The sequence below is a fragment of the Leucopleurus acutus genome (assembly GCF_964270905.1).
Source record: "Leucopleurus acutus genome assembly, chromosome: 11".
NCBI classification, from domain to species: domain Eukaryota; kingdom Metazoa; phylum Chordata; class Mammalia; order Artiodactyla; family Delphinidae; genus Leucopleurus; species Leucopleurus acutus.
The window spans coordinates 15,755,377-15,782,948 of NC_139152.1; the positions used below are offsets into that span (position 1 = coordinate 15,755,377).

General features: G+C 39.6%; 1 protein-coding gene across 8 annotated transcripts in view; it reads left to right on the plus strand.

The window, feature by feature from the left end:
- The window catches only part of PLEKHA5 (pleckstrin homology domain containing A5), a 243,100-nt gene that overhangs the window by 30,954 nt on the left and 184,574 nt on the right, over window positions 1-27,572 (plus strand). The window lies entirely within an intron of this gene.

A 27,572-nucleotide genomic window follows, 5' to 3' on the forward strand; every position in this document is an offset into this window, starting at 1 on the left:
CATGATAATAATGGGAGGGGATATTTTGGTTTGCTTTTTCAAATTTTGAGAAAACAGTTATTTGAATCAGAGACAACTTTTACTTGTATTTTAACTTTTTGTCTATTTGTTTTATGTAATATCTGCTGTTTATGGAACACTTACTACATCCAGGTACTCTGGTGAGTGTTTTACCTGCCTTACGTCATTTACTGCGTACATTTTACGGACCTATCCACCGGTTTCTGAGCATTTATATATTCAAAAACCTTAAAATGAGGACCTCAAACCTTAAAGAACTGGCAGAGTTGGAATTCAAACTTGGGATGGATTGGCAGTTGTGGGGCTGTACCCTACCCAAAAAGATCTTTTAGCAGTTGAGTTTTGTGGTAAAACTTCCATTTACAGTATAAGTAATAGATGATCAGATTAAAATTCACCAGATCAAAAAAGAGGCAATCGGGGGCTTCCCTGGTGGTGCAGTGGTTGGGAGTGCGCCTGCCGATGCAGGGGATGCGGGTTCGTGCCCCGGTCCGGGAGGATCCCACATGCCGCGGAGCAGCTAGGCCCGTGAGCCATGGCTGCTGAGCCTGCGCGTCCGGAGCCTGTGCTCCGCAACGGGAGAGGCCACAACAGTGAGAGGCCCGCAAACGGCAAAAAAACCCCAAAACAAAACAAAAAAAAAAACCCGGGACCTTGAAGAATGTCTTTTTTAGTAAAGTTTTGAATTTCTTATAGGTTCTGGGCTTCCATTGACCTTACAGTTCTCCATTTAAGAGACTAACAGAGGGCTTCCCTGGTGGCGCAGTGGTTGAGAGTCCGCCTGCCGATGCAGGGGACGCGGGTTCGTGCCCCGGTCCGGGAAGATCCCACATGTCGCGCAGCGGCTGGGCCCGTGAGCCATGGCCTCTGAGCCTGTGCGTCCGGAGCCTGTGCTCTGCAACGGGAGAGGCCACAACAGTGAGAGGCCCACGTACTGCAAAAAAAAGAAAAAAGAGAGACTAACAGAGGGAGTAGTGTCTAAAGTAGCTCTAACGAAGACATTCACCTGCTGTAGTGTTGCCTTGTCTCCATCTGAACATATCCCTGCCTCCCTGATTTCTCTGGCTAGAGTAGAAATCTTGTATCGTTTTTGAAGGGTAGAGAACAGGGCCATTTGCAGTTGTGATCCATGGCATTAACTGACCTTAGTCTGTACTGACTTGCTTTATTATTTCCCTAATTATCTTACCACAGCAAATCAGGTATGATTTTTAACTTGCCCATCTTTCTTGTATTTTAGGTTACTTGTAAGTGATGAGGCATCTCTTTTGTCATTTCTGATTTTAAATGGCATTAAATTAGAATTAACTCCTGAGTAATTCAACTGATGTTGTACAACTTAGAATATAAACCAGACAACAAATTACTGAAGCTAACATTCCAAGTAATCTCTTTTTTAAATTAATCAATCAATCAATCAATTAATTTTGGCTGCGTTGTGTCTTCGTTGCTGTGTGCGGGCTTTCTCTAGTTGCGGTGAACGGGGGCTACTCTTTGTTGCAGTGCATGGGCTTCTCATTGCTGCAACTTCTCTTGTTGCAGAGCACGGGCTCTAGGCGCACAGGTTTCTGTAGTTGTGGCGTGCGGGCTCAGTAGTGGTGGCGCACGGGCTCAGTTGCTCCGTGGCATGTGGGATCTTCCCAGACCAGGGCTCGAACCCATGTCCCCTGCATTGGCAGGTGGATTCTTAACCTCTGCGCAACCAGGGAAATCCCTCCAAGTATTTTCTAGTGTGCCTTTAACTTTTGCTGGGCACAAATGGAAATTCGCAGCCTCTGACTGTCATAAAAAGGGGTTGTTACTGTTTAGTAATACAAATTAAAACACAGCTGGGAATGAAGTAGTTAGCCCAGTCTCACAGACATTAGCCTCCTTCTGTTTATTTCCTCCTGTTTGTATTCCTAGAAGCAAACAGCTGTGCATTCAATTTTATTCTTTATTCCTTTACTTAAAATCTGGATCTCAAAAGAAGCAAACTGGGCATTTAGGCTTAGAAAAATTGCCTTATCTTTTTTAGTTGAAACAATGATTTATCCATAATGTTAAAAATTTTTTGTGAAGTAGATTTACCCACAATTTCACCATCACCCATTTTCATCTAGCTATAGCCATAATCTTTGTATCCTTTAGTAATCTTCTGTTTTCACTAGATGGTTGCTGTAACATTTTCTTACACTTTGTAGAGTCATTAAAATGTTAACCTCTGCATAGTATTCCATTGTTCAACGTTTCATTTAAAACTCTATGCAGTTCACTTAGTTCCAAAATAACATTACTTTCAGTAATGAATAACATCCATTTTAAGCTTACTGTTCAAATGTCTTTTCTGCACATTGTACTAGTTAAATATTAGTCTTCTCTTAAAGCCATTAATGTTGTGCAAATTAGCATAGGTTAAAAGTTTCAGTTCAAAGAAAGTCAGGTATGAGTAAATGAAAACTTTTAATTTGAACAGTTGAAATTACTACTCAAAGTATTTGAAGTATTTCTTAGTCTCAAATCTACGCAAGGCCTTGAGGGATGTGTCAGAGGCCTTGGTGAGTTCACTTTTTATGTAGTGTATATGTAGCAGTGTTCGCAATTTTTGTGTAATTGATAGTAGAAGGCTGTTGATTATAGCAAGTTGATGTGACTCCTTCAGCTGATAGTCTGTCTATAGTGGGATTAAGGTGATTTTACCAATTGGGCATAGTTGGCTTCTGTGATTTGTTTAGTGATAGGTCCCCACATATCTCTTATACATAACATATTATGTATCTGTCATCCACGGACTTATTTTCACTCTGTTAAATCTATTTTTTAGTGTATATTATAAACAACTTTTTGTAATATAGTGCTTTCTTCTAACTTTATTTATTGTATGACATAGAGATATACTATAATCCCAGTGTTGTTCATTGTTTTTCAGATAAAGTCCTTGATATTGGACACTTGGATAATCACCTCCTCCCCATTCCTATCATCATTATCATCATTTACCTTGTTTTTGTAGGCCAAATCATAAATTATTCCTTTTGTTTTAAGCCAAAGGATTTTTAACTTTAGTTATTATATGGCAGCCAAATGGGGCATAACAATATATTATGTGAAATAAAATTTTGTTTCTGAGTATAAAAGAAATGCTCCTACTGGGAAATATAGAAAATTAATACCAAAAAAAATACCTATACTCTGCCATCCACATATACAAACTGTTGACATATTTTTAGTTTTCTACTTATACATTTATACACATAAGGGAATTGGGATCATAGTATACACATTCATAACTTGATTCCATTAATATGTCTGCAATTTTTCTATTAAATAAATTGTCTTCTACATCTTTCTAGTAATTACTGGAAAAGCAATACATGCTGATGATAAATTCAGGCAGTTTTTATAAAGGGGCGTAAGAGGACTGAAAAAGTTCCTATGCTTTCAGCCCCACTAGTGACGATTTCTTATTCTATAATGATTACACAGTATTGTATTTTATAGGTGTATCATAATATATTTCATTGATTTCCTATTTTCAGTGGTTAGTTTTCTAATCCTTTTTGTTAAAATAATTTAATTCTATGATAAACATCCTTGAACATAAATTCCTTAGGACATTTTATTTTTAGATAAGTTCACAGTTGTATTGCTGGGTCAATGAGTTTGAATTTTTAATTTTTGACATTTTATAGTAAGGTATTTTTAAATTAAATTTAGTGGGAGGGTGCAAAGTCTTTATAATTTTAATGTTGTCCTAAGAAATAATTTTTTTGCTACTTGAATATTCTATGGCTAAATACTAAAATAAAATCAATAGTAATAATAGTGTTAATAATAATTATAGCTTATATTTATAAAAGAAAGCAGTGAGGTTTTTGCTGTCATTTAAATCAAAGGATTTGTTATAGAAACACATATTAATATTTTATATTAGAAGTGTTCAGAATATTCCCTAAAGAAAGAATATAGGAAAACTTAAGTATTTTTTATGGAATTTTTTTCTTTCACTCTTCAGTTTTACCCTCATGTTTTGAAAGGAAGAGAAAAGCAAAATTTTGTCTCTCTCTCTCTCTCATAGCTTATTTTGAGTTAATCATTGGTTTTTCACTGGGAAAACACTTCAGTAAATGTCATAAAACTTCCATCTGAATTTGCCAAAATATGTTTCTCTGTCTTTCCAAAGATTGAATTGTTAACCTCATTTGTAAGAAAATCCTTAATGTGTTCCGAGCAGACAGTTTAATAGTTAGCTACATATTAAAACACACAGCCAATACCCCTTTCCCACTCTGTGATTCCAATGTGTACCAAAGGTTACTATTTTAAACTCTCAGATTTAACAGATAGGGTCTTGCACAAAGTGAAAGTCAACCTTTTATAGATTCAGAATGGAACCTTTACTTTCTAAAGTGTGTTGGCTACTCTTCCTTCTCTAGGATTAGCAGGTATTGAGATACTGATATGTTGAGAATATGCCAGGGAAACAATTTCTAGGAGCAAAAACTTTTTGGCATTGAAAGAAGAGGATTTACTATAACATATGTGCTTTTGGAAATTAACCAAGATTGAGTTATGTGTGTGCCAGCTTCAAAACAGCACTGAGAATGTACTTTCCTTCAGGGCAAAGGAAAGAAATGTAATCTTGATTATTCAAATTAGATATCCCTTTTAAGAACAGAATGAGTAGATTTTTCTGGGGTCAGAAAGTAGTCTTACTTTTGTTCCCATAATATGAATTTGCACACTTCCATTTAAGTAAATGCCCCCCCCCCAAAAAAAATTAGTCATCTGATGTAAATCAGAGATCTTTTAAAAGCAATTGTACTATGATGCAATCATTTCTGGGAAAGTGCAGGAAGTTCACAATTAGGTTTATTGCTTTAGCAATTGCTTTGTATTTATGTTGAAATGCAAGTTTGTTTTAATATAAAATGGAATTATTATACATTTACCTTAGTTTAATGTTTTTCCTTATTACAGAGCTTACACTTAAGTAATTTGAATGAGAGGACAGGTTGCTACTCCAACTTTCAATTTACTCCCACTGGAAAGTTTTTAAACATTAAATTGCTTTACTTAACAAATACTTAGTGAGCTCCTACTATGTGCTAGGCAAGCTCTGATTTTTTTTCTGCCAGCATCTTGGTAGATGATTTTAAAGTGATGACCACTAATTTATGCATTATTCTTCCATAAGAAATGGGTTTCTGTTTAATTTTAACTCTCCTTCCATATAAGAGTGTTATATTGAACCTTTTTGGTAAAATGTTTTCTATTGAGGGAAAGAAAATGGGTAAGTTATGGGTAAAACAGATTTTTCTTGAACATGAAATTGCTGGACGTAATTCATCCCTTCAAGTCATTTCCGTGAAGACAATATTTTTTTTTCTTGCAATGTTTTAAGATTTAAAGGAACCAAAATTATAAGGCACCGTCTCTCTATGCACTTTCTAATTCGACCTTTCAGTTTTAGGATATATTCCTTGTCAGATTGCTTTGTGAATTTAAAGAATAAAGCACTTAAACATTTCATCTTGTAAGAATGTAGGCCTTGTGAATAAATTTAGATAGAAATTTTGTTCCAAGTATTATATTAGCAAGGTATTGATGAAATAATACTTGAAATTATAGGGGTAAAAACTAGACGGTGTAATTAGACGAGTACTGTAGTAAGTACGGAAGGGTCAGCATTCACAGTTACTTTGGAAAAACGTAGCTGGCTTTTTCATTTCCTTCGAGTGTTTACAGTCTTGGTGTGTCATCGCATCCCAGTATTTTCAAGTAGCAGTAGGATGCTGTTACATCACCTTGAGCTTAAAATATTCTTATTTGAACATTAATTGCTAGAATAACAAAATGTTTTTCTAAAGCTATTTTACTCATACATCAGAAGCAAAGAAATTCTAGTTTTATTTTTCTATATGTCTTGTAACTACACAATTTTTGCTTCATCTTTTAAAAGAGTAACATTGTATCATATAAATACTATTCCTCATGTTGATTTTCTGGATAATTGAGAATGTGTTTTGTGTATGAAAAACAAAAAAGGCATTTCATTGAAAAATGTTTTTATAGAGGTATAGCGTAGAAAAATAACCAATTTGTGTGTGTTTTAAAATTTATGTTAAAGCATTGAATTTATACACTGAATTTAAACTTGGCTTCGCTATGTGTATCTGGTTTTAATAATAAAGTGTAATCAATTAAAATTTGTACAAAATATCAAAATACCCCTTGTTATTTTTTTTTAAAAGATGTTTACCACTGTCTTAATATTTTCATCATTTCTTAAACTTTTACTTTCTTATGTTCTGTTCCTACATTTGTTTGGTGCTTTGGTGCATAATTAATAAAAGTAGTTCTTTGTCATGAGTCATGTTCAGACTTTATATGAATCATTTGTTTAGAACTTGCACAAGTGCATTGTCTCATAGAAATAATGTGTAGATAAATCAGCCAACTTGTGATGTGTAATACTGATAGTACTGGAAAACTTAATTCATCTGCAGTATTTTTGGGGGCAGATACATCCCTCTACTGTAACATTGTAAGGATTCTCCTTTGCCTTCCCCCTCCCTTCTTAATCAAGTGTGATGGAAACCTCTTTCTCTAGCTCTAAGCTTCGGCAGATGGCTCCTGGACTTGCTATAGGGTCTCCAGTGGAGTTTTGTTCTGGGTACATGGAAGCTGGGGAGAAGAACCATGTGAATATGAACAAACCTGGGCTTCCCATTTGGACGCTTCTTAGTCTGAACTAGGTGCTTGAGAACTAACCAAGTTAGTATCAAGAACTAACCAGCAGGTCCTCTATCTTCACTGTTCTCTATTCACCCAGTGCTTCTTTTCTTCCTGGCCCACTTCCAATGGGGACACAGTCTTACTCTTTCTTCTTCCTTTCCTGGAGCAGTTTCATAGCCCATGTGGTGGTTTCTCCAGGTATGAGTGTGTGTGTATGTGTTTCCCTTTATTCATTCCTTCTTTCCTTCCAACACTAGGAAGATGAGAAATCAAAACTCTTTCTGCAGCCCACCTCCCTTCCCAGCCCATTCCCTCCACTGCCCACCTCTCCCTATCCGACTGTCTCCTTGTTGTTTGATAGACCCCCTTCTGTCAGTTGTGTAGCCACACAGGTTATGGGTCTTTGGGCATTAAAAAGCTATGATTTGTCCAATTGAGAGTGACACGCTGACTACCCTAGACATTTTATCACTGATATTGGTGTTAGGGTTTAAGGAGCAAAGAGTCACAAAAGACGCTTCAGAGTTTAGGAGAGGAAATGTATTTAGAGGCTGTGAATATAAATAATAATCATATTTGAGGGGAGAGGAGAAAAGGGATGCAGAATTGGCCATAGGTTTTCCTCTTTGCCCTCTTTCTCTTCCCAAGTTCCTTGCATTTGAAGCCAGGCAGGATGGAAGAGGGGCGTGAGGAGGACAGACTGGGAAAGAGGAGAGAAGGAGGGGGGGAACCTCTTGGAATAGAGCAAAGTCTGCAGGGTCTTAACCATCCTTTGAAGCAGAAGTTCTTAACCTTTTTAAAATCTGTATTACACACATGCGCGCAACTGTATGATTGCAGAGCAGGCCAATTATATTGAAATATAGGTAGGACAATTTTCAAACATATTTGTGATACAGTAATATCTATATCACATTAAATAAAGTCTAAAAGTGAGTCTAATAACTGGTAATTTTGGAGTGGCAATGAGTGTAAATGATATTTCAGGATATCTGCAGTGAATATAATATGATATAAAATATCTGAATTTTCTTGTTGATAAAAATCAGAGGTGCTGCTAATACAAGTGTGGCCTGTTGTCTATATTCATAATTAAAGGAAATGTTAAATTTCAGTTAGAGATCAGTGATGGCAAAGAATAATTTCTTTCTCGCCTAACTTAATGGATTTTCTGAATTCCATCCCCAGATCTCTGTATTCCCCCGATACCTTGGGGTACTATTTGTATGTAGGCAAAAGAGCAAATTGGAGTCTATCTTCACCTTGTAGCCCCTTCCCAATGAAATAAATTATACCTGTAAATATAAAACGCAGGGAACGATTGTCATATGTAATAAATTATTAAGGAATTTGTAATCTTCCATCAGAAGCTGTTTTGCATATCAACAAACATCTACTGAGTGCCCGCGAAGCCAGGCACCAATCTAGGTACTTTTAGATAATTTATCTGATTTTGTATATTTTCTCTTATTTATGGGTAGCATTTAACATGTGCCTTTTTAAAAAGACATGTGAGGGGTTTCCCTGGTGGCGCAGTGGTTAAGAATCTGCCTGCCAATGCAGGGGACACGGATTCGAGCCGTGGTCTGGGAAGATCCCACATGCTGCGGAGCAACTAAGTCTGTGTGCCACAGCTAATGAGCCTGCACTCTACAGCCTGCGAGCCACAACTACTGAGCCCACGAGCCACTACTGAAGCCCACGCACCTAGAGCCCGTGCTCTGCAACAAGAGAAGCCACCGCATTGGGAAGCCCACACACCATAATGAAAAGTATCCCCTGCTCACTGCAACTAGAGAAAGTCCACGCGCAGCAACAAAGACCCAATGCAGACAAAAATAAATAAATAAATTTATAAAAAAACGTGAGATTCCCTCTTGCGAGAGCACCAGAATCACAACTAACTGCTGAACAATCATTGACTGGAAGACACTGGTACTCACCAAAAAAGATACCCCACATCCAAAGACAAAGGAGAAGCTGCGGTGAGACGGTAGGAGGGGTGCAATCACAATAAAATCAAATCTCATAACTGCTGGGTGGGTGACTCACAAACTGGAGAACACTTATACCACAGAAGTCCACCCACTGGAGTGAAGGTTTTGAGCCCCACGTCAGGCTTCCCAACCTGGGGGTCTGGCAATGGGAGGAAGAATTCCTAGAGAATCAGACTTTAGAAGGCTAGAGGGATTTGATTTCAGGACTTCGACAGGACTGGGGGAAACAGAGACTCCACTCTTGGAGGACACACACAAAGTAGTGTGCTCATTGGGACCCACGAGCAGTGACCCCATATGAGACTGAACCAGAGTTACCTGCTAGTGTTGGAGGGTCTCCTGCAGAGGTGGGGGGTGGCTGTGGCTCACTGTGGAGACAAGGACACTGGCAGCAGAAGTTCTGGGAAGTACTCCTTGGCGTGAGCCCTGCCAGAGTCTGTCATTAGCTCCACCAAAGAGCCCAGGTAGGCTCCAGTGTTGGGTTGCCTCAGGCCAAACAACCAACAGGAAGGGAACCCAGCCCCAACCCTCAGCAGACAAGCGGATTTAAGTTTTACTGAGCTCTGCCCACCAGACCAACACCCAGCTCTACCCACCACCAGTCCCTCCCATCAGGAAGCTTGCACAAACCTCCTAGATAGCTTCATCCACCAGAGGGCAGACAGCAGAAGCAAGAAGAACTACAATCCTGCAGCATGTGGAACAAAAACCACATTCACAGAAAGATAGACAAGATGAAAAGGCAGAGGGGCTACATACCAGATGAAGGAACAAGATCCAGCAATCCCACTACTGGGCATAAACCCAGAGAAAACCATAATTCAAAAAGACACGTGCACCCCAATGTTCATTGCAGCACTATTTACAATAGCCAGGTCATGGAAGCAACCTAAATGCCCATTGACAGACGAATGGATAAAGAAGATGTGGTACATATACACAATGGTATATTACTCAGCCGTAAAAAGGAACAAAATTGAGTCATTTGTTGAGACGTGGTTGGATCTAGAGACTGTCATACAGAGTGAAGTAAGTCAGAAAGAGAAAAACAAATATCATATATTAATGCATATATGTGGGACCTAGAAAAATGGTACAGATGAACCGGCTTGCAGAGCAGAAGTTGAGACACAGATGTAGAGAACAAACGTATGGACACCAAGGGGGGAAACCATGGTGAAGTGAGGATGGTGGTGTGCTAAATTGGGTGATTGGGATTAACATGTATACACTGATGTGTATAAAATTGATAAGTAATAAGAACTTGCAGTGTAAGAAAACAAACAAACAAAAGAACAACTAATAAACTCTCTTTGGGTTATTTTTATGGAAATATGTTAATATAGATGTTTCAGACATTACATGAAATTTCTAAAAATCTTATATATTCTGGTATAATGTTATAAGTCATAATTTTAGTTGTTACTTTAAAATATATATCTCAGAAATAACTTAATTTCCTTGTCAATTGCATTATTATGAACTTTCATCAAATCTTTAACTGTGGTCATTTTTAAGTCTTTTGTCATTTACAGACAGTTCTGGGTGTACTCTGATGCTTTTGCAAAAATGTTGCCATAAAAGGGTTACATCTTTAAGGAATCCATGGAAAAGACTCTGACAAGTACAGGTTTCTGGTAACTGACTATACTGCTGAACTGAATGAAAAAGCATTTTCGGAACTCTAATGGAAAACTGATGAATTCATAAAAGTGCTAACAAAAGATCAAGATACAAAAAAATTAATTACATGGGACTCAGTGAACTGATGAGGATGATTATAATTTTTGTGAGTTTCTTTTTGAATAATAATTTTAAAAAATCCCACAGGGACTCAGAGGCAAAAAATATACAAATCAATTTTCACTGCAAAATAAAGGAGCTGTTACAGTGGAGGATTGCTGGACTGAATGTCAATATTATGACATAGTATGAGTGTGTTTCGTGTTTGGTAATTGCAATCATCGCTTTTGTTGTGTTCATCCACTTACAATGCTTGGTGTCAGTTTATTTATCTCTTGTAAAAATAAAATACAGTGTGTGTGTGTGAAAAAAAAAAGCAAACAAAAAAAATGATCATCTCAATAGATGCAGAAAAAGCTTTTGACAAGATTCAACACCAATTTATGACAAAAACTCTCCAGAAAGTGAGCATAGAGGGAACCTACCTCAACATAATAAAGGCCATATACGACAAACCCACAGCAAACATCATTCTCAGTGGTGAAAAACTGAAAGCATTTCCTCTAAGGTCAGGAACAAGAGAAGGATGTCCACTCTCTCCACTATTATTCAACATAGTTATGGAAGTCCTAGCCACGGCAATCAGAGGAGAAAAGAAAATAAAAGGAATCCAAATTGGAAAAGAAGTAAAACTGTCACTGTTTGCAGATGACATGATACTGCTATACATAGAAAATCCTAAAGATGTCACCAGAAAACTACTAGAGCTAATCAATGAATTGGTAAAGTTGCAGGATACAAAATTAATGCACAGAAATCTCTTGCATTCCTATACACTAACAACAAAACATCAGAAAGAGAAATTAAGGGAACAATCCCATTCCCCACTGCAACAAAAAGAATAAAATACCTACGAATAAACCTACCGAAGGAGGTAAAAGATCTGTACTCAGAAAACTATAAGACACTGATGAAAGAAATCAAAGATGACACAAAGATGGAGAGATATACCATGTTCTTGGATTGGAAGAAATGATATTTGGAAAATGACTATAGTACCCAAAGCGATCTCCAAATCAATGCAATCCCTATCAAATTACCAGTGGCATTTCTCACTGAACTAGAACAAAAAATCTTAAAACTTGCATGGAGACACAGAAGACCTCGAATAGCCAAAGCAATCTTGAGAGAAGAAAATGGAGCTGGAGGAATCAGACTCCCTGACTTCAGACTATACTACAAAGCTACAGTAATCAGGACAATATGGTACTGGCACGAAAACAGAAATACAGATCAATGGAACAGGATAAACAGCGCAGAGATAAACCCACACACCTATGGTCAACTAATCCATGACAAAGGAGGCAAGGATATACAATGGAGCAGACAGTCTCTTCTATAAGTGGTGCTGGGAAAACTGGACAGCTCCATGTAAAAGAATGAAATTAGAACACTACCTAACACCATACACAAAAATAAACTCAAAATGGATTAAAGACCTAAATGTAAGACCAGACACTATAAAACTCTTAGAGGAAAACATAGGAAGAACACTCTTTGACGTAAATCACAGCAAGATCTTTTTTGACGCACCTCCTAGAGTAATGGAAACAAAAATAAACAAATGGGATCTAATGAAACTTAACAGCTTTTGCACATCAAAGGAAAGTATAAACCAAACGAAAAGACAGCCCTCAGAATGGGAAAAAATATTTGCAAATGAATCAATGGACAAAGGATTAATCTCTAAAATATATAAACAGCTCATGCAGCTCAATATTAAAAAAGCAAACAACCCAATCGAAGAATGGGCAGAAGACCTAAATAGACATCTCTCCAGAGAAGACATACAGATGGCCAAGAGGCATATGAAAATCTGCTCAGCATCACTAATTATTAGAGAAATGCAAATCAAAACTACAATAAGGTATCACCTCACACCAGTTAGAATGGGCATCATCAGAAAATCTACAAACAACAAATGCTGGAGAGGGTGTGGAGAAAAGGGAACCCTCTTGCACTGTTGATGGGAACGTAAATTGATACAGCCACTATGGAGAACAGTATGGAGGTTCCTCAAAAAACTAAAAACAGAACTACCATAGGACCCAGCAATCCCACTACTGGGCATATACCCTGAGAAAACCATAATTCAAAAAGAGTCATGTACCAAAATGTTCATTGCAGCTCTATTTACAATAGCCAGGACATGGAAGCAGCCTAAGTGTCCATCATCAGACGAATGGATAAAGAAGATGTGGCACATATATACAATGGAATATTACTCAGCCATAAAAAGAAATGAAATTGAGATATTTGTAGTGAGGTGGATGGACCTAGAGTCTGTCATACAGAGTGAAGTAAGTCAGAAAGAGAAAAACAAATACTGTATGCTAACACATATATATGGAATCTAAGGAAAAAAAAAAGCATGGACTTGAGGATATGGGGAGGCGGAAGGGTAAGCTGTGACAAAGTGAGAGAGTGGCATGGACATATATACACTACTAAACATAAAATAGATAGCTAGTGGGAAGTAGCCGCATAGCACAGGGAGGTCAGCTAGGTGGTTTGTGGCCACCTAGAGGGGTGGGATAGGGAGGGTGGGAGGGAGGGAGATGCAAGAGGGAAGAGATATGGGAACATATGTATATGTATAACTGAATCACTTTGTTATAAAACAGAAACTAACACACCATTGTTAAGCAATTATACTCCAATAAAGATGTTAAAAAAAAAAAGACACATGCACCCCACTGTTCATTGCAGCACTATTTACAATAGCCAGGTCATGGAAGCAACCTAAATGCCCATCGACAGATGAAGGGATAAAGAAGATGTGGTACATATATACAACGGAATATTACTCAGCCATAAAAAGGAACGAAATTGGGTCATTTGTAGAGACGTGGATGGATCTAGAGACTGTCATACAGAGTGAAGTAAGTCAGAAATAGAAAAACAAATGTATATTAATGCATGTATGTGGAACCTAGAAAAATGGTACAGATGAACCGGTTTGCAGAGCAGAAGTTGAGACACAGATGTAGAGAACAAACGAATGGACACCAAGTGGGGAGAGCAGCGAGGGGTGGTGGTGATGGTGTGATGAATTGGGCGATTGGGATTGACATGTATACGCTGATGTGTATAAAATTGATGACTAATAAGAACCTGCTATATAAAGAATAAATAAATAAAATAAAGGCAAAAAAAAAGTCACAAGACCTTTCCCTTAACAAGGGAAACAAACAAAAACAAACAAAAGACGTGAAATGATTGACAAAGCACAATGCAAAATACGATACAAATAAAATCAGAGGTAAGTTAGCTTGACCAACATCATAGCTAGTTAACTAGGAACAAGAGTTTGAACCCACCTATGTTTGTCTTTCCGCCATCCTGTCTGGGGTGGAGGTGTTTATGCCCCCAAATGTTACGTGTGCTGTCTGCTGCTGGTGAGTTCCAGTGTCCTCTGGAAAACTGTGGCTGACTTCTTGTTCATGTTTTCCATTCTAAGTTTTTCAGTGTGGGTACTCACCCAGATCATCTTATCCGCTTTTTGGGAAAAATAACTCTGGCATTTGGGGTCGTTACAAATTTCTAATTTCTGAGTCTCACTTTGGTCCTCAGTAATACTCAGTGACCCTTTAAATGGTTTCTAATACCTCTTCAGAGGTTATCCAACAACCCCTGTCCCTTCTCTCTCCAGAGAAGAGTAAGGCTGCCTGATAAGAATTTTGTTTTCTTTCACCACCCAAACCAAGATACAGTTTTATCCCATCTTTGCTTCCATTCTGTCTGTTTTAAAGGAGTGACCTTTATTCTTTTCTTCCAAGAGAAACTCTTCTTCCCCTTCTGTTGTTGATCCCGTTGCAACCCCGAAGTCTCGAATGTTGCTTATATCAGCGGCCCCCAACCTTTTTGGCACCAGGGACTGGTTTCGTGGAAGAGAATATTTCTACGCACCAGTTGGGGAGGGAGGATGGTTCAGGAGGTAATGCAAGCGATGGGGAGGCCCAGATGAAGCTTTTCTCCTCAAAAACAGCCAATTAAAGAACCTCCTGCCAGGAAGTAAAAACAAAAACGAAAACAACCTTGCTCTTTCCTCCATGAAGACTCTGGTTTGGGGGACACACGCATCCACTCAGAATGTGCAAAATACCTTAAAGGTTATGGTTTTGGAGCTGCTGAAAAATTTTCTCCTGGTAGGGTGAAGATGATGTTCCCACAGGTGGACAGATTACCGGTCTTCTAGGAAGTATCATGTGAAGTTTGGTTTTCTTATTTGGTATTCTGTAAGTGGCTTTGTAAGGAGTATGAACTCTTATACCATTAAGTCAGGCTTACATGCATGCATCCTTATACCTGGTCCATCCCTGATGCTTGGCACACGTTTGTTGTTTTATTTAGAAACCTAGGATGTGAGTACCTCACTTCTTTGTTGTTTAACCCTTGTTTCCTTTCAATCATAGAGTAAAGCTTCAATCAAAAGCATCTTATTTCTGAATAGGAACCTTTTATGTTAGCATCTTAGACATCATTTTTACAGATTTTGGGAGAGTGTTTAGTTCGCTCACATCCTTAATCAGTTTTACATAGGCAGTGATGGAATCTTTGACATTCAGAGATAAGGTCTGAAGCATAGAGTATAGAAAAGAGCTCAAAGTAGAAACCTGTAATACCTGTTCAGCTTGTGCGGTAACCAAGACAGGGCAGGTTCTCTGCAGCATCTGCTCTGGGGAACTTCCTACGCTTAGTGATTTATAATGTCTTGTATTCTCTCGAACTTCTGTATGTCTTGGTCAGACTATTTAAAACACACAGACCACATTAGCGGGTGTGGCGACATCCTAGTTACACTGTGAGCAGTTATAAAGAGGGTTCCCAAACGGGAAAGTAATTAGTATTGTCCCAGGTACCATTATTTACCTGCCCTTTCAAGTTGTAAAATATATAGACGTGTGGAAGATTTAGTAACTTTTCAGTAGCAAAGATTTATTGAAGGCTAACTCTGGAGGCACCATGATTGGACCCTTAGGGAATACAACATTGGGAAGAGATCCCATTCCTAAGGGGATATGCATGTGTAGACAGGTTTACAGACTAGGAAATTGGATTTCACTAAGAAACTCTTTATTTCATCTTGAACAAGTAGTGAACAGGGTGTTGTGATGTAAATCCGAAGGTAGCTGCCCGTTCTTCACTGAAATACCAGAGGTAGCTGTGTGCCTGGACGCCAGGCTCGCTGGCTTTTGTGTTGCTCCTCCCACCCGTCCCTTACTTCCTGTAAAAAAGTAATGGAGGGCTTCCCTGGTGGCGCAGTGGTTGAGAGTACGCCTGCCGATGCAGGGGACACCGGTTCGTGCCCCGGTCCGGGAGGATCCCACGTGCCGTGGAGTGGCTGGGCCCGTGAGCCATGGCCGCTGAGCCTGCGCGTTCAGAGCCTGTGCTCCGCGACGGGAGAGGCCGCAACAGTGAGAGGCCCGCGTACCGCAAAAAATAAAAATAAAAATAAATATAAAAAAAGGAGTGGAATATTGGCAATTGCATTTAGTGTTCCCATTATACTTATTTTCACATTTTACTTTCATGAGTGACTCATTTGAACTTAAAAATATGATTTAGAAATTAGGCATTTTAACTCCAGCTCTTTGCTTTGTATTGACATCAGCTATATTAATATTTATCCTGGACCAAAGGACCCCTCTTATTCAGCTCTTAGGAGGAAACCAGTCGGGGCCCCTGCTTATCCTGCTGCCTTGCAAGGCAGAGGCTTCTGCATCATCTTCAAGCAAGGGGTCAGCACTAGCCTTTCTTGGGGAGAAGTGGGGCCAGAGACTTCCAGGCCATCTGGGAATTCAGAATCATTAGTGGATGGACACAGATGTCCACATCCCAAGCCTCAGCATCTCACTTCTTAAAAAAAAAAAAAAAGAATTCCCTTTCACTCTTTTCAGAAATAAATAATATTCTGAAATTATGGTGCCCAGCATTTTCAGCTAACTGTTGTGATACTTGTTAGTACAACGATTTTTCAGTTGGTCAGTTTGATTTTAGAAGTAATTATGAGAAACTACTATGTTTATTACCAAGTGCTCTGGAATACCCATTTACTATTTAAAAACCTAGTTTTTATTAAGATCTGATTTTTTTTTTTAGGTCTACCTACGTTTAAGCTACGTATTTAAAGACCATTGTACCTAGTAGATGACAAAACTATTTTTAGAAGCAAGGTATTTTGTGATTAAGAAGATAGACTTTGGAATCAGAAAAACCCAGATTTGAATTCCAGCTTTAACCTTATTAGCTGTGTTTTAACCTTATTAGCTGTGTCCTTGGGCAAGTCATTTAACCTCTGCATCTCAGTTTCCTCATCTATGAAATGGGGTTAATAACATCTAATTTATAGGATTGTTGTAAGGGCCAAGTGACGTAAAGTATGAATAGTACGCAGTAAGTACTCAATAAGTGATGGCTGTTTTTTTCTGGCCATTCCTTTATGTAAGTTGAATAAAAGTAAAAGATGAGCACTTTTCTTTTAATAGAATTTGTTGCATGAGCAGAAGGTATTTATAGCATGAGTAGAAGGTATGAGCAATTAGATCTCTTAAAATATATACTTAGGGCTTCCCTGGTGGCGCAGTTGAGAGTCCGCCTGCCGATGCAGGGGGTGCGGGTTCGTGCCCCGGTCGGTCTGGGAGGATCCCACATGCCGCGGAGCGACTGGGCCCGTGAGCCATGGCCGCTGAGCCTGCGCGTCCGGAGCCTGTGCTCCGCGACGGGAGAGGCCATGGCAGTCAGAGGCCCGTGTACCGCAAAAAAAAAAATATATATATATATATATATATATATATACTTAAACTCTTTCATGTGTTTTATGACATGGAATTTTAGAAATTGACTTAACTAAAGGAATCAAAGAATGTTAAGAGTGTGTTTTCAACAGATACTTACATAAAGCATGCCGTGTTCCAGGTCTTTGTACTTTTATAAATATTAATACAGTTAATCCTTGTAACTAGGAAGTAGATACTATTATTTTCGACATGTTACAGAAGGAAACTGGGGCAAAAGGAGATGAGTGACTTCCCAAGGTCACACAGGTGATATCTGGTCCCAAAGTGCTTACTCTTTTTTTTTTTTTTTTTTTTTTTTTTTGCGGTACGCGGGCCTCTCACTGTTGTGGCCTCTCCCGCCGCGGAGCACAGGCTCCGGACGCGCAGGCTCAGCGGCCATGGCTCACGGGCCCAGCCGCTCCGCGGCATGTGGGATCCTCCCGGACCAGGGCACGAACCCATGTGCCCTGCATGGGCAGGCGGACTCTCAACCACTGCGCCACCAGGGAGGCCCCCAAAGTGCTTACTCTTAATGTGACACTATACAGCCTCTCCTAGTGCACTTTTTTTTTTCTTCTATAAATTGTGTGGGGGCTTTAAGAAAAAACAGTAACTGTTCTTTTCTAATGCCAAAACATAAAAGAAGTCCCAGGTTAGGACAGGATTGAAGAAAATTTAATCTAAATTTAATACTTGATTTAATATTATCTAGCTTATTCCAGGTAATATTGACCTCGTTGAAACTGCAGCCATGCAAATACATCATGGTACTAAATGTCTTGTTCCTGACGTTTTATACCTAAATGGCCAAAGATACCAGTGTTACCTAATTATGTCTGCTTTTGCCTCTGTTTTTCATTTGAGTGTCTGGCTATCTTCTCCTGGGCGGGATCTTTGTGTCTGTACTCAGCTTTCACACACTGTTGATTATCACCCCTAAATGGTCTGCCACATCCCAAATTTGTCCTTTTGTACCTCAGCTGACTAGTGACTGTGAGCCAGGAACTTGCGTCCCTGGCACCTACTCAAAGACTGTCAGCTGTCCAGGAGAAGTTCCAGATCATGCAGTTTACCAGTTAAGTGTCAGGTTTCTGTGTTGGTAGCTATTATATGTAATGATAAACAACTTTAAAATTAAAGCCCTGTGTATTTCACCTTTTCTCCCTTTCTTCCTTTTGAAGGTAGTAGTGATCATGGCAACGTCAATTTAGTTTTTCCTAATTATGTAGACCATTTGACCTGTGATTTGTCACTCTTTGTGACCCTTGTGTCTGTTACTGTGCAGTCCACCTTACATTTTGTTTAAATTGAGTTAGCAAATTTATCGAATAAGCCAGCTTTAAAACTTCTATACATAGGGCCTTCCCTGGTGGTCCAGTGGGTAAGACTCCACGCTCCCAGTGGAGGGGTGAGGGTTTGATCCCTGGTTGGGGAGCTAGATTCCGCATGCGTGCCGCGACTAAGAGTTTGCATGCTGCAACTAAAAACAAACAAAAAACTTCTATACATTCTCTTTCCACTATGAGAAAATAAAAAGTGAAGGAAGTTGTTGCACATATTCATCCAGACAGATAATCCCTACTCTCTGTTTTCATTAACGGGATGATAACTGTTCACACACCCAGGCCCCACCTTACCTTACCCCATACTTACCCAGTTGTTGTATCTGTTCAGGATGGTTTCCCTTTTTGCAGTCCCGGCTTTGTCCATAGACCAGTGATGAAAGCAGCCTCTCCAGGGTAACCTTGGAGCCGTAATCTGATCTCAGATTCTTCTGGGAACCAAGGAGAGCTAAAATGTGGCATTCAAAAGGGGTGAACTGAATGTAGCTTCCTTACGCAGAAGACGGATAAAAGTGGCAGTAGATGCAGTCGCTTATTTGATTTAGGAAACCGCAGAAAGAATTCTTGATTTTGGTGTTGGCATCACGCTTACATGAGACTCTGCAGGTCTTCTGAGGCTTCTTTTTTTTTCCACTTTGGAAACATGGCTGTGGGCAGATTCGCTCTTGCAGAGATAATGTTTTTATAGTCCTTAGCTATGCTGACAGCTTCAGGTTTTGAAATCCTGTCATTTCCCTGTAGGTTTGACCCGAGATACTTTCATGCCATGGTCTTTCATTTCTTCCATTTTCTCTATTCACCTGATCGACCAGAAGATGTGAATTCAGCCTCTCCTTTGCCCTAGGTTGTGTGTTCTTCACCAGGGTTACTGTGGTGAGCACAGATGTCCTCATGGAGCCTTTGTTTTGGTGGGGGGGCAGGCAGTCAGTACACCAGCTGTCACACAAATCAAGGTCAAATTGCAAGTGTGATAAGCTTGGTGAAGGAGGGGCTCACAGTGTTCTAAGACCTAGTCTGCAGGGAGCTGACTGAATCAGACAGAGATCCACAGGATAAATGGGAATTATCCAGGCAAAGACAGAAAGGGGGCTCATTGTAGGCACAGGGAAACGTTTGCCCAAAAGCCCTCTGGAGGGAGGAAGCGTGGTGGGTTTTTGTAGACGGAGAAGTCTGGGGCAAGCTGAGGCAGGGGAAGTAGGCACGGAATCATTACCAAACAGGATCAAGAAGGCCATGTTAAGGATTTTTGTGTTTGTCCTCAGAGCAGAAGAGTGCCAGCATCACATTTCTGTTTTGAAAACCTCATCCAGTGAGACGAGGTTAGAGAGGCCAGAATAGATGTAGAAAAATGAGTTAGGAGGCTATTGCAAATACCATTGTAACGAATTTTCAGATACAACATGGTGCCCATGTTTCACTATCTTTGTGCTTTGTGTTGGGATTTCCCTGGTGGAAGCTTGTCTTTCCACCTGACTTGCAAAGGACTTTGAATCTACTTGGAAGTAGGTAAAGGGGAAGGTTACTTGAGACCCCTCACTATCTGGCCACGTGATCGCAGATGATTAACTGTCCGTCTTAGAGAACAAGCTCAGGTGTATTGAGGTCCAGGTGCTATCTTGCCTTCTGATGATTTCATTGGCTTCTTATTTATTTGTCTATTAGATATGTGACTGGTGGTGGTGACGGTGGTGCTAGCAGCAGCAGCAGCAGTAGTGATAGTTGCAAATGTACAGTATGTCAGACAGCGTCCTGGGTGCTGTGCATATAAACATCCATTTATTTCTTATACAGTCTCATGTGATGTTCGACCTTTTATTCCCTCTGCTTATAGATGAGGATGAGGCCCAGAGAGATTTATGAAATTGCAGAGCAGGGTTTGAACTCAGGCAGCTTACTTGTAGGAGCCAAGCTCTTAACCTTTCCTTTAAGTGGTGAAAGGTCAGAAGTGGCCAGTTAGTGAGGTTAGAGCCCGAGGTCACACTGCACAGTGTGTCGTGGGTGCAGGACTCCAGCCCAGGCACTCTGATGTCAGAGCCCACGTGATATTTCCATGTGAATTACAAGCATGGGGAGAATAGTTTTCTGTAAGTCAAAGAAGGTCAGGTTGCAAGTGTCGACAACTAATTCACTTTACAGAGTGGCGGCCGATTTTCTTTTACTGTTTTCTAAACATTATTTTACATCATTGAGAACACATTTATATATAGCTTTGAAATCACATGTCATTGTAGAGGTGCACTGTAATTAAACTTCCTTTAATTTTAGATAATAAATTATTTTATGTTGAGAATAATTAAAAGCATATGGTACTTACCCACCAGAAGGGAGACAATGAAAAAGAAGTGTTGACAAGGATGTTGGAGCAGCTAGGACTCTCCTGTGCTGCCGGTGGGAGTGCAAGTTGGCGCCATCACTTGGCAGTATTTAGTTTGGTCATATTTACTAAAGCTGAACATATGTATATCCTGTGACCCAGTAATTCCTCTCTTATGTAAGTACACAACAGAAATATGAATATATGTTCACTGAAAGACACGTATAATAACAGCAGAAAAACACTGGAACCTACTCAAATGCCCGTCAGTCGTAGGTAAATAAACTGAGGCATATTCACACAATGAAGTGCTGTACGGCAATGAGAAGAAAAGAGTTTAAAACTGCGTGCAGCCATAGGGTTAAATGTCATAAAGATACGTTTTTATGCATATCTTTCTAGATCTTTTTAAATAGTTACGTGCACATACAGATTTCCTTAAAAAATGAAACTGCTGGTATTCTACGCTACTAGTCAGGGTAGACGAAGCCATGTAGGCCTGAAATGTCATGGCACAGACACAGCAGTTTATTTTTCTCCCACACAGCAGCCCAGGGCAGATGTTCCAGCTGGGGGTAGGGTGGGGCTGTTTCCACTCTTCGCAGTGTTTCAGGAACTTGGTGTCTCTGCCACCTTTAGCATGCAGCTCCAAGGTTACAGCTCGGCTCATATTGTGTTGCAGAGAACGTACTCACAAGGCACAGCAAAGTGAGTGTGTCAGGAGGAAGGATGGGGGCGGAAATGTAGTCTACTGTGTGCCCAGGAAGAATGTACTTGAATAGTTCACAGTCTTGGCCGTGCACATCATTTTTATTGTTTTTCGTTTTTCTGTGGGTTTTTTTGTGGTACGCGGGCCTCTCACTGTTGTGGCCTCTCCCGTTGCGGAGCACAGGCTCCGGACAGGCAGGCTGAGCGGCCATGGCTCATGGGCCCAGCCGCTCTGCTGCATGTGGGATCCTCCTGGACCGGGGCACGAACCCGTGTTCCCTGCATCGGCAGGCGGACTCTCAACCACTGTGCCACCAGGGAAGCCCCATTTTTATTGTTTTTTGATCTGTTTCCCGCCCCGCCCCCCACTTACTAGTAGTACATTGTGACTATCTTTTCATGTCAATGCATAGAGATATATCTCACGCTGTTTTTTAATGGTAGTAGATTATTTCATTGAAAGAATGGGATGATTATAATTTAACATGCTCGTATTGGCAGTTTTTGTTTGATTTATTTTTGCCAAGCATTAACAATGCTAAAGCAAATCCTTGATAAGAAAAGTGTTTTCAAAGACTAAGTTATTAGAAGTAGAATTTGATGGGTCAAAAGGTAAGCCCATTTTTAAGGTTCCGATACACATTCCTGTATTGGTCTCCAAATTGATTGTCTTTGGTATCCATTTTTGTTTGATAAATTAGTCATTTTCTTTTGATTTTTAATATGTTTTTCATTTGTATTTTGATTGTCATTTCTTTATTGCCAGAGAAGTTTTTGTTCTGTTGTAGTGAAATCTATCAGTCTTTTCCTTTTTTGATTTCTGTTTTTGGCGTCATGCTTGGATTTATTCTTGGCTTTTAAAAGTAGCTGTTTCCTTCTATACGTTTGTGTTTTTATTCTTCATATTTACATTTCTAGTCCACCTGGAAACGGTTTTGCATAGAGTTTAATCTGTTTTTGCCAAGTAGTTGGTTACTAGTCGCAGTAGAATTAACTTTTTAAAATGTATAGGATTGTATGAACACATATAAAACTATTATGAAGTATTTTAAATTATCCTTCTAATTAATGACTAGGATGCAGTACGGGAGAAAGTTTTCAGTTCTCTGGGCCGTTTGAAGCAGAGAGAGCCACATTGCCTCAAACATAAGGCAGCATCACTAAGCATTAAACACTGTATCGTGGAGAAGGTGAAGTCCCTTTCGTTGGCTTGGAGGGTATGGTATGCTCTTAGATTTAGGAAATCTTCTCTCCATACTCCGAGTTGGTCCCCAGTTATAGGTTTATCATCTAATTACATGAGGCTCTACTTGGCTGCCATTTCCTGTGCTCTTCATGCCATCTCACACCGAGTCATGGGGAAGGCGGGTATACCTGCGAGGCTGTGTGCTGAGTGAAGTTAAAATAGATTCTTTTTAGTGGAAACTGGGATCATGATAACTTTAGCGACTGTGGGTTTTTGTTTTTGTTTTTCAACTTTGTTCTTTTTTTTAACATCTTTATTGGAGTATAATTACTTTACAATGGTGTGTTAGTTTCTGCTGTACAACGAAGTGAATCAGCTATACATATACATACATCCCCATATCTCCTCCCTCTTGCGTCTCCCTCCCACCCTCCCTATCCCACCCCTCTAGGTGGTCACAAAGCACCGAGCTGATCTCCCTGTGCTATGCGGCTGCTTCCCACTAGCTATCTGTTTTACGTTTGGTAGTGTATATATGTCCATGCCGTTCTCTCACTTCATCCCAGCTTACCCTTCCCCCTCCCCATATCCTCAAGTCCATTCTCTAGTAAGTCTGTGTCTTTATTCCTGTCTTACTCCTAGGTTCTTCATGACTTTTTTTTTTTAAGATTCCATATATATGTGTTAGCGTACGGTATTTGTTTTTCTCTTTCTGACTTACTTCACTCTGTGTGACAGACTCTAGGTCCATCCACCCCATTACAGATAACTCAATTTCATTTCTTTTTATGGCTGAGTAATATTCCATTGTATATATGTGCCGTATCTTCTTTATCTATTCATCTGTCGATGGACACTTAGATTGCTTCCATGAGGGACTGTGTTTTTAATGAGCACTTTATATTACTTTAATTTCCTTAACGTGTGTGAGTATTCAAGTTACTATTAAAAATAACCGAAGTTCTTGAGCCTCTCTAGACATTATATTAACATAATCCTCTCCTTCGGTTTACATAACATGCTTTGAGCAAGTCTGTATATGTGCAACAACTGTAAGGTCTCTGGAAGAAGAAAGAGGAAAACCTCGCTTGCTTGCTGTATTTTGCTTACTCAGCAGTCACACCCAGCTTCTGTGAGCAACAGAAAGAGAAGCAAAATTTGGTTCCTGGACTGGTGACTCAAGCGTCAGCTGGAACCACCTGTCCAGCCTCCCAGGCTCACAGTTAGTATTTGTTAAGGTTCCTTGTGCTGCCAGGACAGAAACTCAAGTCTAACCTCATCAAAAGAACTTATTTGTTAAAATGGGTCCTTGAAAGGATTCTTGGGGAGCTTGCCGTCTTGAATGAATTGTTGCACAGGCAGATTTTGTGCGGGGCAGGGATCAAGGGCCCTAGCAGTAGGAGCTTCTGAAGCTGCTGGAGCTCTGACCATCTCTTCACGCCAGCCTCAAATTCCCAAGAGAGAGAATCAGATTTGCTTTGTGGATGGGAGACAGAGCCATATGTGGTATCAGTAGATTGAATCATAATAATTTGCTGTTATTGGGCTGTTTTTGAACCAAAAAAGCATTTTTTATGCTTCAACTTTAACAGTGTAGACGTGGCCTTTAGGGCTCTTTTAAGTGTCAGGAGAACTGTGGGGTGGTGAGCCTTCCCAACTAATGTCTATGACATATTCCTTTGATCTTCTCAACTCCGCGAATCTCATCTGATTTCCTCATGTTCTTTTCTATTTTGCTATAAACACCGAGAAAAACTCTTAACCCTAGATCAGCCCTATGCAGGGAAGCTAAATACTGCTGGGGAAAATGACAACCCTTGAGATGGCTCTCTTCCACTTGTCATTGGATGCTGGAGATCTTCCTAGGCGTCATCCTTCTGTAAGGCATCCTTCGTAGTTCTTGGGTTCTTTAAGCTTCTATATGTTGTCTCCCCCAACACCCAGCCCCTGAAGGAGATCTTGATTACTTTTGAACCATAGAGTTCAATCCATTAAAGCCTTGTGTTTTAAATAGAGACAGCCTTCAGATTGGATTCAGGATATAAGCTGTCGCAGATAAACAGAAGGAACCAACTCCTGGCTACCATTTTGCTTCATTTGTTTTGAAGTATTCTCCTTGGCTGACTTAATGGTTTTTGAGATTTACTTTTCACTGAAATCATGTATTTGGATTCCATCAGTGGAAAAAATTTTTTTCTGCTTTATGTGTAAATAGGCTATCATAATACAAAGTAAACGTCAGAGTTTGTACAGCCACAGTGAGTTATACCTTATTTACACCATAGATGAAACAGATCAACTGTGGCAAGTACATTTGTGGAAACCACAAGACTCTGAAGTGGACGCAGTTTATTGCTGTGATTTACAAACTAATAGCTATCTAGCAATTTCTTTTGGGTAGGAGAAATAAAAACTTGGTACCAATATCTTTGCCTTGGTTTGAATGTTAAATTTACTTAAAATTCTGTATCTTCCCACGTATTCCTCTTCCCCCGTAAACACACCTGCACACGTTCTGATTTTCATAATGCTTTATTACAAATAACATCAATAAGAAAGAGCTCTTCTTTCCCTTATAAGGAGAAGGGTGTAATAGTAGTGGGTAATGCCAGATTTTGAGATTTCTTTTAAAAATGTGTTATATTCAGAAATACAGTTAAAGGTAAGTGAATGATGGTGAAATAGTAAATCAATTATGGTGAAATAGTAAATCAATATTCTGGAGTCAACTTGATGAAATGGAAAAAGCTGGGCTTTGGAATCAGCCAGACTTGGCTTCGAATCCCAGACCAGATTCTAAGCCATATAACCCCTTTGAGTCTCTTGTTTCTTTTTCTGCAAAGTGAGATTAACTACTGTCACACAGGATTAAAGTAACATACTTTGAGTTCCTGGTACATAGTAGACATGCAAATAATGAGATGCAATAGTTATTATTTCAAAATAACTTATGAAAGATAAAACAAATTGCTTGGTTTATTTTATTCTGATAGTAGTCCTAGGAAGTATGTGTCATCCTTCTCTTTCTATGCTTAAAGAAAAATTGGGTTATCCCTAATGGGTTTAGCAGCTTGGCTGATGTCATACAGCTAGTTTAGACCCAGTGATTAACTTAGACCAGTTTTCAGCTTTATCTTTGGACCTAAGTAAAGGTCTATTTAAAGATTATCAAGTTAAAAAAAAAAAAAAAGGGTGGGGGGGGAAGTGGTTGTAAACTAAAGCCACCACTAACGAATGGCGTTAGTGTTGCTTGCCTAGTTGGTTTCCGCTGATACTACATGGAAGGGAATCAGAGCCCTCTCTTCCTGTCCAAGTACTGGGAGGGCCTCAAACACCTTCTGGCCTTTACCCATCCAGTTTACAGTGATTCGTATGACAGTGCTGAGTTGACTGCCTCTGTCTAGCAGTGGTAGACTTGAGTTTCACACTGACTTCTGAGACACTTTGAAAGATTGGCCAGTGGTTTAATACCTACTTTTCTAGGGGAAAAAAACAAACAAACTACTGCATTAAATTCAAACATTGAATCTAAGATGAACCCAATTTCATAAACATTAAAATGTGAAACAGAATGTATATGCCTCCAGGACTTGGAGGGCATTATGCTACGTGAAGTCAGAGAAAGTCAAATGCTGTGTGACAGCACTTACATGTGGAATCTAAAAACACAACAAACTAGTGAATAAAACAGAAAAGAAGCAGACCCACAGACACAGAGAACAAACCAGTGGTCACCAACGGGGAGAGGGGAAGGGGGGGAGGGGCAATACAGGGGTGGTGGGAGAGAAGAGGGTTATTATGGGCTTATATGAAATCATTTGTGTGAAACTTTTAAAAAGTGTAAAGCACTATAGAATTTAAAGCATCTTTCATTCAATTTAAAAATATATATACATCCAGGAAATATATAAATTGAAGAACCCATTAGCAAGTCTTTTTTTGTGACCTTACATGTGTTTATACAATTAGGGTCTCCCAAACCTGTCTTCTGCATCCCTCAGGATCATCGGTGGCTCCCGTGAAAGGGCTTAGGTGAAAACCAGGTTAAGATTTAATTGGGCCACAGTCTCTTAGACAGAGCTTGGACTGGGCATCTGTCGGGCCATTACTGATAACCTGCAGTTCTTCTACTTCGTGTACCTTTTTCTCTGCTCTATTTTCTAGAGCAATTTTAGGTTCACAGCGAAGTAAAGAGGAAGGATATCTCCCATACGCCCCCTGCCCCTGCACATGCATAGCCTCCCCATCGTCAACATTCCTCACCGGAGTCCACTCTTTTTTGTAAACTGTTTGTCATTCATCCTCTTCTCATTCCTCACGCAGCCGTGTGAGATAAGACATGAATGTTAAGCACCATGTGTAGAGAGAAAGCAATATGCAAAAGAAATGAATATTTTATCAGTATTTACTATGTATTGTTGATTGTGTGTGTTCTGTCTGTTCTAGAACTGCCTAGCAAGCCCTAGCCCTACGTGAACCACTCTAGGAAGTAGCCTGCATATAAATCCTGCATTAAAATGTAAAACAAGGTCAGGTAGAAACCCGGATCCCAGTGAACTCCATCTCTTGCTAGTTTTCATTTATTGGTAAAACACAAGTGTGGGACCTTTGCTGTATGATCAAAAAAAAAATCTTTTTGTGGTTGGCTTATCTGGAATGTTTCTCTTTTTCCCCCTTAAATTTAAAAATAAACCCTGTACCAAACCTATACTTGGGTATTGAAGTTTCTGTGAGTATTTTGTTTCTAAACAAAAAAGTTGGAAG